This window comes from Mus caroli, unplaced genomic scaffold (genome assembly GCF_978045245.1).
Source record: "Mus caroli unplaced genomic scaffold, Mus_caroli_1 scaffold_8, whole genome shotgun sequence".
Taxonomy (NCBI): Eukaryota; Metazoa; Chordata; class Mammalia; order Rodentia; family Muridae; genus Mus; species Mus caroli.
The window spans coordinates 30067416-30079504 of record NW_028227263.1 but is presented as its reverse complement, the minus strand read 5'-3'; the positions used below and the strand labels follow the sequence as shown (position 1 = coordinate 30079504).

Genomic DNA, 12089 nt, shown 5'->3' with positions numbered 1-12089 from the left:
CCATTTCTGACCCACAGCAGCTAGCTCTTGGAATTGTCCAACCAGCCGAGATTGCACAGACACACATAGCAGACACCAGAGGATGGTTTAATTCAAAAAGTGTGAATCTTCCTAGAAGTGCAAGTCACTTCCACTTCTTCATTATCCAGAGATATATGAGTGAATAGAGAAAGAAAAGCATGAAGACGGGATAAATGAATAAGAATGAAAAGGTAAATAAAAACGCGTGGGACACTGTGAAACCTCAATGATTTTAAATACTGACACATTACCAACATTGCTTTATACTGTGGTACAGAGTAGAGATGGACTGAAGGAAGCATCCATCATGAGACTGAACTTAGAATCTGTGTATTCCACTCCAATTACTGTTCAATTTCACTCGTTTATGCTTTCCCCGGATATGCTGCTCTCTAGCCGACTCAGCTAATATGGACAGGTATTCCTTTCTTTTTCTCCTTTACCAGAAACTAAAGGTGATGTACACCATTGCTAAACACAGGTCATCTACATTTTATGGTGCAAAGAGGATTAAGTCCAATTTATCTATAAGGTATTTTCAGAGGCGCTCCATCCTTGGCCATGTTACCATTTTCAAGTCTTATTACTGTTGATTAAAAGATAAAAAGTTTCTACTAAAAGAATGGTAAAGAAAAATTAATGAAAACAAATATCTTCCCTTTACTATTATGTCTGGGAGGATGTTTTAATCCATTTTAAATTGGATATACCCAAGTCTTAGAAATGCAAACTCCTGAGATCACAAGAGACCCTGAGACTTTTGAGATCTTAAAGGAAAGAAGGGCATAATAAATAAGTTTCTGGTTCTGATTCATTTTTTCCTTGTTTGAATTAATTAATGCTGTGGAAATCCCAGGCAACTGCTATTTCATTTGTGACTGCATTGAGTCCAAAGGAAAAAAATATGTAAAACATTATTTAATTAAATTTTTGCAGTTTTTCTCTCTTGACTTCCTCTCCCACCAGCTAATACACATTGGAACCCAGAGGAGAGTTTCATATCAGCAGCGTGGTGTCGCCTTGGGCGGCTTTCCTGTGTTCAGAGCTCAGTGGTGTCTGGAGTCATATTGTTCTTCAGCTCAAACCCTTGAGTGCGATTCTCATGCTCCTGGCCTCACTTCAAAGTCATCTCCAGCAGAATTCAAAACTCATCGGAAGATTGCATGTATTCGTATGCATAAGGATCTTGGGAGAGATATGCTTTTCTTACTTACAATTATTTTTATTTATTTATTTGGTTCTTACATGTATATGGATTTGCCTTTACTTTTGGAAGTAGCATAATAATAAGAATTAGAGAAATATTTAAATCTATTAAAAATACAAAATTAAAATTTTCTTTCCTGATTCCAAGTTGAGAACTCTTGTGGGTGGGGTGGAAGAGGTGAGGGGGGACAATTACTTTAATGCCTGCATTGTGATCCCAAAACAATACCTAAGTATGTTAACCTCCTGCCTTAAGAGTTTCGTTATCTCTCTATCATCTACCATACAAGGAGCTCTTAGTAAATCTACATCCTACCTGTGACCTGACTGGGTGCTACCTTACTGGTCTCACTTCCTGGCACCTGTGCTCATATTAAACAATGTCTCTGTATCTTACATCATCACCACTCAGTAGTTTCAAATGTTGGTGCATCTTGAAATAAGGTAAAGACCTTTAAAAATATCGATACCTATATCTCATTTCCAAAAATTGATTTGCTTGGTTAATGGGTAGCCTAAGCATGGGGCTACTGTTTTTAAAAATTGCAAGTATCTAGAGTTGTGGTACAGAGGCACCGCTTGCCTTCCATGTGTGAGGCCCTGGGTTTAATCTTTAACACCACAAAAGGAAAGCAAAATTTCTAGATTTCTTCACAGTCAAGAAGGAGAATCAAGTTAGATGATTGCTACCCAGGTCTTCTCACAATTGCTTTCCTCCTTGTGTTTTCAGGAAAGATCTCTTATTGAAACTGGAGTTTATAAATTCAGATTTGCTGACCAGCAATCAAGATTCAGCATCCCTCCTAGGGAGGGATAATACAAAAGGTCTTTTAAAAAATCCATGTGGAAACTCACTACTCTAGAAGCTCCCTGAACTATGAACATATATAAAAGGAATTTAAGTGAAGTGCAGTGGTGGAGACAATGCTCCAACTAGACATATATCATAGGCTACTAAGTAAAACTTCTGATCAAAATAATAGGTTACATCTTGATGGTAAGGCCCTATTGTTGAAGACACCACTTACCATGGCATCAAACATTAAGAAATTTAGCTGGTGCTCAATTATTTTCACCCCTACTAACTAGTGCTCATAGTGCTGGAAGGCTCTACACACACAACCAGAGGAGAAAAGTAACCAGTCTCAACAACTACAAACCTTGTGACATACAGCAGCCACCTGCCTACAGTATAGGCTGGTGCAACAGTGGCACAAATTTTATGTGAGTAACCAACCACTTTTTGCTTGGATATAAGGCCTACAATAAGATATGGGACGGACGCCTAACACTATTTATGAAGCCAAAAACCTATGACTACATAGATCCCTAGACAAAAACGTACCCTATTGTTCAAAATGAACATAGCAATAAAACAATTCCCAATGACATATGCAACCCTCAACGAAGGAGCTTCTTCTTACAGTTGATGGCAATTAACCTACAAATCCACAACTGGGTGATATGCAGACTGAGATCTTGGAGTACTCATCTGTAATGGAATGTCTATATCAAATCCTTCACCCTAAAGATGACCAACACAAATGAACTCCGTGTGTGTGTGTGTGTGTGTGTGTGTGTGTGCCACATCCTTGCTGTCTAAGTATTGTATATTCTTATTTTCTCTCTGTGTGGGTAGGAACTGAACCTGGACTTCATATATGTTAGTTATATATGCTAGCCAAGTGTTCTATCACTGAGCTATATCCACAGCCCTCTTTTCTACTTTTATTTTGCATCAGTCTCACTAGGTTCACCTAAGCTGGCCTTGAACTCAGTCAGTAACCCAAAAAGGCCTGAACATGGGATCTTGCTGCAGGCTCTAGAGTAGCTGGGGTTACAGGTCTGTACCATCCACTCTTACATTCTCTTAAATCCTGTTTTTGAGGGATAGCATGCATCTCTTCACCTCAAGAAACTTCTACCACCAAACCCAAACAAGCATGAGCAGACACACTTCTCCTCAGCCTTTGTCCAACTGAAACACAGAAGTCTGGCCTTCTTAATGCACAATAGCTTTTCAGGTAATCATTACAAATAGTTCCTGGAATTTGTCTGGAAAAAAAAAAAACATTTGCTACTTGTCACTTGTCTGCCCGTGTGTGTACATGTGACATAAACACATATAGTCTTCATGTCCTCTTTAAAGTCATCCAAATGAGTACCTGACACTGAACACTTAGGTATGCACCTGAGAGCCTATGACATCACAAGGTTCACTGCTTCATTCTTTTCCAGTAACATGTGTGCCTTATTTTGGAGCTCTAAGATATTAGGCAGGGACCTGACCAATAAAGTTCATTCAGTAATCCTTAACATAAAGGAAGCTCAGTGGTGTATCTTCATTGATTACAAGCATCCCGACAATTTGGTTCCACTTGTTGGAAATTGCTAACCATTTAGCATTTCTAGGAAATGTGAAAAGAAAAAGAAATTTTCAAGTCAAGACAATGTATAGAAGACATCTACCAAAGCCACTAAACACATACTTTGACCTAAGCCTCAGGGAGGCTCAGCGGTAAGTGAATATTCTTTTTGCATAAACAGCTGTGCCTAGGAATTTCTTTAAAATAAGTTTAGTCTTGGATCCTGTTTGAGCTCTTGTGAAACAATGACAGCAAAAGCCTTACTGTCACTATGTCACAAGGTTCCCACAAGAATTGTATAAGATGGGCTAGTAAAATGGCTGTATAGATAAAGGTGTTTGCTGCCAACCTGACAGCCCAAGGAAAAAAGATCTCAGGGAACCAGACAATGGCAGGCAAAACCCAACATCATCTTCTGACCGCCAAGTGTTTGCTATGGCATAAGCACAAACAAAGTAAGCAAATAAATAATAATAAGGGGAAGATCTTAGCAGAGTTTCAGGAAACGAAACCATAATCAGAATATATTATATTTAAAAGTCTGTTTAAAGAAAAGAACAATAGAGAGAAAATAATAAGTAAATATTAAATTGAATAAAAAATTTAATCATATAAGATGATACATAAAACCTTACTTAAAAACATAACTTAAGTCTCCTTACCATCTTTATTTTACCTTTCTATTACCTCCATCACAATTACATTTGAGCACAATCTCAAAGCCTTGGACCTTAATTATAAATGTCAGCAAAGTTTTATGCAGAATACAACATAATTATGTCCTGACATTTGATAAGTCTTACCTACCTGATTTCATTTTCTTTATTCTTTAAAAAAGAAAAAAAAAGTTACCTACAATTCTCCTGAAAACCAAAGCTGTATAACTGTACCATGACAACTCTCCCCTTGAGACTTTTTATTTCCTCAGTTGAGTCTTAAGTTCTCCCAGATTTCAGAAGACTCTTAGAGCACTTCTACATAGGATTATTGTCGCTGAGTTACCCTATAAGCCTATAATGTGGGAACTAAGTTCCTTTTTCTATACTACCTCCTCAGTTCATTCTTTGCTGACACCAAACTGCAAATTTCTACACAGTGTGTCCAAACAGAGCAACAGACCACTGGCTTCACCATCAGAGACTTGTCATCCTTCATACCCATCTCCCTTTTCTTCTTTCTCTTTCTCCTCCCTGATAATAACAGGTATTACAGAATGCCTATGATATGCCAGACTACATATACTACATGTGAGGAAAAAATCCAACAACAAAGTAGGCTATTTCAAAGTAAAGAAGAAAGAAAGAAAGAAAGAAAGAAAGAAAGAAAGAAAGAAAGAAAGAAAGAAAGAAAGGAAGGAAGGAAGGAAGGAAGGAAGGAAGGAAGGAAGGAAGGAAGGAAGGAAGGAAGAAAGAAAGAAAGAAAGAAAGAAAGAAAGAAAGAAAGAAAGAAAGAAAGAAAGAAAGAAAGAAAGAAAGAAAGAAAGAAAGAAAGGAAGGAGAAAGGAAGGAAAAGGAAAATCACACCTGTAAATAGATCATTTAAATGACAATATCTGATAAATCACAGGGGTAGTAGGCAAGATTTTTGTGGCAAACAGCATTTGAAATGGAAAGATCAGGGAAGGTTTCTCTGAAGAAATGACTTTGAAATGAGGATCTGGGCTACTGGGACATCTCATCAGCTAAGAACACTTGCCTCACATTCTAATAACTTAAGATCCATTCCTAGGACCCACAGGAAGAACAGGATTCTAAAAACAAGTTCTCTAACCTCTAGATGTCCACTGTGTCCAATGTCTATGCCCTTTCCACAAAAATGAATCAATAATAAATTAATGGATTAAATTAATAAAAACTGTAACCTGAAACAGAAACCTGAAGGATGAGTTAGAAATGTGCTGCTAAAGACTGGAGAAGTGTGCAGTTCAGGGGAGAAGACAGCTTTCTGTGAAGACCTCAGGACAGGAAATAAGTGAGAGTGAAGTGGAAACTTAAGGGTTCTTTAGAAAGTCAGTTGAATAGAGTTTTGCTGGGCAAAACACATGAAAGAATGTTTAGCTGAAGTGTACACAGGTAAAAGGCTAAGGCAGACTTGTGAAGGAATGTTTAACTGAAGCAGACACAGGAGAGGCATATATTGGTCTGCCTTACATTGCGTAGTTGAGCTACATTTGTAGAGACACCACAGAGAAAAACAACCAAAAACCTAGAGGTATGCTGCGGCTTCTTGCTGCTTTCTCGGACTAGGGCTGATTGACAGAGTGATAGCAGTTGAGACAGACATAAATGCTGATAACATGTGATGTTTGGAGGGTATAAATAAGACTGCACAGACAGTGACAGAGGCTGAGCGAGGCTTACTTATAGAGCTAGCTGTGCAAAACTTGTTGGTCTCTTGATTCACTCAGAGAGGTACAGCTGAGAACTTTTCCTGGTGTCCCTCTGGGTCCCTCCTGTTGACTTGAGCCAAGGCCTGGCTGTCTCTGCTAGGTAGTGCCACCAGTGCTGATTTGTTATCTTGACTCTACCAAACTATACTACTGGTGTATCCACGAAGTGTTGGCGGGTGGATTGAGCTGCTGCTGCTGAACTATAAACAGAACTGCTGATTTCCAGACAACACAGACAGGCGTTGCTCCAAGGAACCTTTCTAAACAGGTCCACTGTCCTCCCCACCAATCCCCACCCAGACCCCACTATCCTTTCTTTTCCATTGCCTCTGGTAGGTGGTGTTTAAGAACCATCATTAAAAATAAAGTTTTCAAAAATTGAAATTACATTGGCCGCTACAAGAAGTAACTGGAAACTGGTACAGGAGCTGGATCAGAAAGGCTGAGAATGAAAGCTAGAGCTGCAGCCAAGGCAGAGTCAAGTTCTGGGCAGGAGGCCCTTGATGCTTGGTTATTGTTGCTTGTTTTGCTTTGTTTATTTGAATGAGAATATTGTGGGAAGTCAAGGATCCAAAGAGCGATAAGTGGGTATCTCACTACTACACAATGAATATGATATATGAGTCAAGTTTAGGAAGAAAACAAAATGAAGCATCAACTTAATAACGTGGCTGCTTCTGGCATGACAAGGCTTGGAGTGACATTTCACTTCTTATAAATGTATAGCATATTTAATATGCTATGCGATATAATTGATCTCATTTTATGACTGAAATTCCACAGTAACATTTGTCAAAGAATTAATAAATGCAGAGAACTCCGTGGTTAGTTCCCTCCCCTTCTTCAGTGGTCCTGAATTTCAAGACAAGCATATCAAATTCAGGTATTTTCCCTCTTACACATTCAAGTTCCTGAACCCTGACTCTGTAGACTTATACTATCAGATGCCAAGGAATCGTTAATTAGCCTGACTTTTGTTTTAGCATCTACCTTAATCCTAGCAGGTTCCCAAGAACCACAGTGCTAATGTGAGGATTAAGTGAGCTAAGGCATTCACTTACCTCTAAGAACTACACATTTAACTAATATTCTTATTATTTCATTTATTATGCTCTGCTGTTTCCAGCCCTAAATATAGGCCAGGACATGAGAAATAAACACAAGCCAAGTATGTGGGGCTCTGTGGTGTTCTGGCCTCTAAACACACACTTCTTACCTATATTCAGATACACTCAGACACATGCACACACACAGCATATGCTTCCAACTTGAAATTCATAATTTTTAAAAGAAGACTTTTGTGCTCATTTTAGGAATTAACTGATAAAATTTTAATTTGAAATGATATAATTATCATTAAAACATACTTTCAAAAGTGTTCATTTGTTGGATACAACTGCAATTTGAGGAAATTGTCTGACTTCTAAGAATAATAGCCTCATATTCAAATTATTTATTATACAAGCTTTTTAGAATACTCATTATGCTCCATGTTACATTTTAAAGGTTTTCTTCTGTAGTATCAGGCAAATTTTCAACCTTATAGAATTGAATATTGACATCAAAATTTCTTCTTTAACCGGAGCAGTCTTTGGTGGAAGAACATTATTAAAATCCTACGTTTTCACTTAATTTTCATTGTACAAATAGCACAGATCTTCTCATTTCTCTTCCCTTCCAATTCACAGATACAATAAAAGCTGTCTTTAAAAAGGACTTTAAATTAAACACAGCAAGGAAATGAGTCCTGGGACCCTGAAAATATCAAAACCTATGACAGTTTTTGTTGCATCATTGTCTGGAAAGTATCTCAGTGAATCTTTATGTGAATGTTATACTTAAATTATATTCAATGCCAGAGAGTCCAGAATGTGCTTTTGCAGAGGGAAAGGCAGAAAGGAAGAGGGGGAAGGAAGGGAGGGGAGGGAGGGAGGGAGGGAGGGGGGAGGGAGGGAGGGAGAGAGGGGGAGAGAGAGGGAGAGAGAGAGAGAGAGAGAGAGAGAGAGAGAGAGAGAGAGAGAGAGAGAGAGAGAGAGAGAGAGAGAGAGAGAGAGAAAAGAAAGTACGTTTGTCACTGGGGATTCTTCAGTTTATGTTACTTGAGGTGAGGTTTGGACTTCGATTATCTTACTAATCATTCCTCCATGCCCACTTCCTTGTTCTTAATCATCAATCTAATCGTGTGTTTTCAAAATTAAATATATTTATCCACTCATGCAAACATTTTCCGTGACCTTCTACTGACAGAGTGTACAGGGATCTATCTCATCAACAAGAACATTTGGAACTTCTTAGAATGTCCTAGCAGCTTTTGAATTCATATTAGACATAATTGTTTGCATACACCAACATTCTGCTGTTCAGAAATGAATATAAAAGGTTATGTGTTACTTACCAAGCTCTGCCATTCCACCCCAGCGCCTGAGCAGTATCACCCACTCTTCGGATATTCATTCTTGCTAAGTAAAAGGCTATTTCTTCTCTAGCTGGATTAATAATCAACTTTCTAGATAGTTCATTTGTAATTCTCTTCTGGTTAACCCTTAGCACGACAGCAGTCTGCCTGCCCAGCTCAAGCTAATCAATTTACGTCGTGGGAAGGAAAAGAGAAAAGTTAATCATGCAGATGGCAAATGGAAAGTTAAAAAAGAGAAAAGAAAAGATGAGGGACACTTTGGATTGGGCCAAAAAGAAGCATCTGCCTCCAGTTTTTCACAAAAGGTATAAATGTTTGTTAGGGATTACAAAAGCACTTGGGTCATAAACACAGGAAGCTAGAGAGGTGAAAAAACCTAGCCGGTTTATAGCACCACAGGCCAGTGCATACCAGTCCATGTTTACGGCTTTCTTGCATGCAGATAAACACAACTGGACTCCTGAGAATGTTTCTTTTAGCAGGAAGGTCTGACTTTCAAATTCTAAATGCCTTCTTCCTCTCCCAACAGCAGTAGCCACTAGGTCCCCTATCCCACAATAAGTGCTTCCTGACAATTTAGGGCAATTTTCTCCAAATGTGGTCTGCAAACACTTGACTCTGAATGATCTGGGATGCTTGTGAAAATGTAGACACCTGGACCCTCTGTCTCCAGTCCTAACATGCCAGGCAGTTCTCATGGGATGTTAAAGGCTTAGAAAACTCTCTAGAGGAACCATTACTGACCTCCTGTCAGAGACTCCAATACAAATTCTGAGGATTAAGAATTAAATTATTTACTCTTGCTGCTGTTAGACTTTGACCTTTTCAAGATTTATTTTTATGGTTGTTTTTGTGTGTGTGTGTGTGTGTGTGTGTGTGTATACCATTGGGAGTGCCATGGAGGCCAAAGGCATAGGGTACCCCCTTGAACCAGTGTCACAGGCAGTTGTGAGCTGCCTGACATGGATGTTGGGTACCAACTCTAGTCATCTGCTAGAACAGTACAAATACTTAATCACTCAGCAATCAATCTCTTCAGCCCTATGACCTTGACTTTCTGCATTGGTTTTAGACCCTGACATTCTACCTTGCTTTATTATGTGTAAATGGGCTGTCTGAGACCATGACCCTTCCTTCTAGGATATTGGCAGTCATCCATATGTGGACCACCCAGAATCTAGAATCTATCTTTTAGCTCTGTTTGGTGCCTAAGGTCTGACAGTGGTCTAAGCTCCAGACAGGCTTTTTTTCTTGGTCTGCTTTATAGAACACTTTAACTCCTTTTGCCTCATTTCCATAATGGTCTACACTTGCTGGTGTCTATTGCCCAATCTCTTAGCTGACACACTGTGCTTACTGTGTTAACTTACTTACAAGGCTATTCCGGGCCTAGTTTGCCCCTCTGTACCTGCTCCCATGTATAGTCACATCCAGAGATGGAAATGAACATCTAACTACTTGGAAGGTGAAAAACAAACAACCAAGGTTCACATGGTAGATAAAAGCCTGGTAAGAATGAAGAAAAACAGATGACAGTCAAGAACAGCTAATGTTCTTGGGAAGTGAAGTGACCACCCCAGGAAAATAAAGGCCAAGAGCTGGGTCTTGAGCCCAGGCCTGTGATCCTTGCTAGGACAGAAACTCAAGCAACAGGATTAAGGGTGCAAAGACAGCTCAATGGACATAGCAAGATCATGTCTCAGAAATAAAAAAACAAGTAAGGCTTTAAACTTGTTTCATTATAAGCATTTGCTTTTATTTTCATGGGGTCTACTAAGGTTGGTCAAAAAAAAATGATTTAATTCAGAGAAAAGGTTATAAATTGACTCAAACAGTGCTGACCCAGTGGAACCCAAGTAACATGAATTCCCATGCCTCTCTACCAAGATCTAAATTGTGGGGTCTAGACTCTCTGTTTTTCTGTTTCTTTGTCACCTAAAAAATGAATATAATAAGCCATGTCTTTTGCATCTTTTGGTGCATTTTTATGATTAAGGAATCATGATCATGGTTAGGGAAAAACTTTGAAATTACAAATATCATATAAATATGTGATATAGCTATTGTAACTAATAAATGGTCATATATTTTATGATTTAAAAACATAATTAACATAATCACAAAGGACATAAAGGATTGCTTTTGTTGGCTCATATTACTGTCATTGTAAAAGGGATAAATATTTAATATAGTATGTTTGTGATGTGATACATATGCACAGTGTGATATGTTCATATACATGTATGCGTGTGGTATATGTACTTGTTAGTGTGAGTGTGTATATCTGTACATGTGGGAACATGCACAAGTGTAGACACAGGTGTCTTCCTTCAATCTCTCTCCATCTTTATTTTTTAAGACAGGGTCTCTCACTGAACCTGAAGTTCACCTATTAGGATAGGTTGTCTGGCCAATGAACTTCAGGAGTTAACTTTTCTCTGCCCATTCCTCTAGAGTTGAGATTACAGATGTGTTATCACATCTGACTTTGGATGTGGTTCCTGGGCTTCTGAACTTAGGCTCTCAAGCTTGTGCAGCACACACTTAATCAACTGAGCCATCTTCCTAGCTGATGTTACATTATTTTAAGGATTGTATAAAATTAACCCAGTAAAAACACTAAGCAGAAGCTAGTGGAATGCTCTTCATAGAGAAATGTTGAAAAAGAACCAATATCACTTAGTAGCAAGATATAGTAAAATCAACCCAATTTTTAATCAGAGAATCTGAGACTGCAACCAGATAAAACCCTTAGGAGTCTTCTCAGAGAACCCAGAGGATGAACAAAGGGATGATCTGAAGTGACAGGAAGAACATTTGACACACACAAGCATCTACCTAATGCCAGAGTTCAGATGACCTCATGTGGAGAATCGCAGGAAAACCTGAGCAGTAATCAACACAGGCAAATATTAATGATGGTACTCAATTAAATAATAAGTATATATCAAAACTGGAAAAACAGGATCTGGAGAAGTGGCTCAGCAGCAGCCTTATTTATAATAGCCAGAAGCTGGAAAGAACCCAGATGCCCCTCAACAGAGGAATGGATACAGAAAATGTGGTACATTTACACAATGGAGTACTACTCAGCTATTAAAAGGAATGCATTTATGAAATTCCTAGGCAAATGGATAGACCTGGAGGGCATCATCCTGAGTGAGGTAACACAATCACAAAGGAACTCACACAATATGTACTCACTGATAAGTGGATATTAGTCCAAAAACTTAGGATACCCAAGATATAAGATACAATTTGTTAAACGCATGAAACCCAAGAAGAACGAAGACCAAAGTGTGGACACTGTGCCCCTTCTTAGAATTGGGAACAAAACACCCATGGAAAGAGTTACAGAGATAAAGTTTGGAGCTGTGACGAAAGGATGGACCATCTAGTGATTGCCATATCCAGGGATCCATCCCATAATCAGCTTCCAAACGCTGACACCATTGCATACACTAGCAAGATTTTGCTGAAAGGACCCAGATATAGCTGTCTCTTGTGAGACAAGGCCGGGGCCTAGCAAACACAGAAGTGGATGCTCACAGTCAGCTATTGGATGGATCACAGGGCCCCCAACAGAGGAACTAGAGAAATTACCCAAGGAGCTAAAGGGATCTGCAACCCTATAGGTGGAACAACATTATGAACTAACCAGTACCCTAGAGCTCTTGACTCTAGCTGCATA

General features: G+C 38.9%; 1 protein-coding gene across 14 annotated transcripts in view; it reads right to left on the bottom strand.

The window, feature by feature from the left end:
• Sox6 (SRY-box transcription factor 6) overlaps positions 1–12089 on the bottom strand; it is a 592637-nt gene that overhangs the window by 362842 nt on the left and 217706 nt on the right. For 8 of the 14 annotated variants that reach the window (XM_021166059.3, XM_021166061.3, XM_085841384.1 and 5 more), the window contains exon 1: positions 8378–8481. The exons of the other annotated variants lie outside the window; for them this stretch is intronic. The gene's annotated coding sequence lies outside the window, so the exon portion shown is untranslated. Of the gene's footprint in view, positions 1–8377; positions 8482–12089 lie in introns of those variants that run through there. 14 annotated transcript variants of the gene reach the window in all.